Source organism: Bison bison, unplaced genomic scaffold (assembly GCF_000754665.1).
Source record: "Bison bison bison isolate TAMUID 2011002044 unplaced genomic scaffold, Bison_UMD1.0 scf7180017864492, whole genome shotgun sequence".
Lineage (NCBI taxonomy): Eukaryota > Metazoa > Chordata > Mammalia > Artiodactyla > Bovidae > Bison > Bison bison.
The window spans coordinates 3575565-3577436 of NW_011495051.1; the positions used below are offsets into that span (position 1 = coordinate 3575565).

The 1872-nt window shown below is 58.8% G+C and overlaps 1 protein-coding gene across 1 annotated transcript in view; it reads right to left on the reverse strand.

The window, feature by feature from the left end:
- DPP9 (dipeptidyl-peptidase 9) overlaps positions 1–1872 on the reverse strand; it is a 36380-nt gene that overhangs the window by 1322 nt on the left and 33186 nt on the right. The gene's annotated exons all lie outside the window — the stretch shown is intronic.

A 1872-nucleotide genomic window follows, 5' to 3' on the forward strand; every position in this document is an offset into this window, starting at 1 on the left:
CCCCTCAGGGCCTTGGTCCCACCCTTGCCACCCTGGGAAGAGGTCTTGCTCTGGAACTGAGGGACCCAGGTTTGAATCCCTCCTCCATGGACAACTTGCTGGGCAAGTGACAGCCTCCCCCCATGAAGGCTGAGTGAAGAATTCAGACCTTGTAGGGTCTGTGTGGCCTGGGCCAGCTAGTGCAGATACGAAAGCACATATGCAAGCCTTGCGAACCTGTGCTGCTCCTCTGTCCCCCAAACCCAGGGAGCGTGAGGAACTCATATCCGCAGAGGGGCTGGGGCTTCAAATCATGGAGACGTTTGCTGCCCTCCACTTGAGCCACTGCATTTTACCAACAGGCCCCACTGGGGATTGGACACACCAAGGCTCCAGAAAGCCCTTGCTCTAGGAGGGCCTCCCCCCAGGCTTTGCCAAGTGCTTCCTGGGCCCTCTCAATAACCAAGGGGGGACCCTCCCCTGAGAGAAGTGGCAGTGTGCTGGTGATAGGGGCCACGCCCAAGGAATCACCCAGTCCCTGAGACCTGGCTGAGTGGAAGTAGGCTCTCAGGTGGATGGTGACAGCGAGGCAGGTCTTGCTTCTGGCCATGGAGTGAGGGTTCCTGGGGCAGGTGTGAAACCTGCTTCACACCCTAGGAATGCATCTAACTGCTCAGATATCTGCCCTCCTCCACCCTTGCCTTCAGTATTCCATCCTGGATGAATCACAAGTCTCATCATACTGTCCCCAGCTCAGAGGAGTTGCCAGGCTGAGATCAAGACCTGGACTCCTGGGTCCTACTGCTCCCAAGGCTTCATAGGTCCCACTCCTTCAGGGCCCGGGGCAGTGGCACAACCTGGGACAGACACCCACCCCTCTATGCCACCCTGGGTCCTGGGTGCTTGGTCACTTCCTCCTCCTGGGTTGTGAGGGCAAGGAGAGGCTCATCTGGCTCCCCACTCTGCTCCCAACCCCCAGTCGTGGGCCTGGTCTGCGGCAACAATGTGAAGTGTGAACAAGTTTGGCCTATCAGCCTCCAAGCCAAGTGTTTCAGGGTGTCTGAAGCGGAAAGTGGGTGTGCTCCATCCCCCCTCTCCCACCCTCCAAGGGAGCATCCTGTCTCACTTTCAACTTCCCCTGGGAGGCAGAGGCACAAGTCTCCAGGCCCCCATGTGCCCAGTGTTTTTCCTGAGAGCACTCATTTGACCCTCAACACCTCTCAGAGGCAGGGGTTATCAAGCCCATTTCATAGATAAGGAAACCAGGCCCAAGGTTAAAGGACCTGCCCAAGGTTAAATGACCTGTGGTCATTCAGGGAGAGGGGCTACCCCAACCAGGAGACTCAGGCCTTCAGGCTCAGAAGGGATACGTGAGGATCCACCCTGGCCCTGCCTGACTCCTCAATTCTGATATGCAGCTGCTGCTGGCCTGTGTTGGGGGTGCATGTGAGGTTGGGGGCAGGGTTGCTCCCAACAGCTCCTCACCCTGTGGGAGCCCCGCCGCCCTCCTGCCCTGTCTGGCCAGTGCATGCACAGCCATAGATCTTGAGGCCTGTCCCTCCTGCCTGGTGACCTTCAGTTTTTCCATCTGTTGAATGGCAACGTGTCCTCCCCTGACAGGACTGAGCACGTGAAGGTGTCCAGGATGCAAAAAGACTGCGAGGCGGCTGCAGGTAATCAAATCTGTCCTTCTTACCTCCAGCATCAGGCCTCCCCCAACCACCCCCTCACCGCCCACCACCCGCCCCCCCCGACACGTCCCACCCCTGGACGTCCACCAGGCCTCTCGCTCCTCACTCCCGGCCCCTTTCCTGCCAGGACAACTGACTGGTGCATGTCCCACTGGCCCCATGGGCCTCTGTCTACACGGCTGCCTGAAAGATGACCAACCTT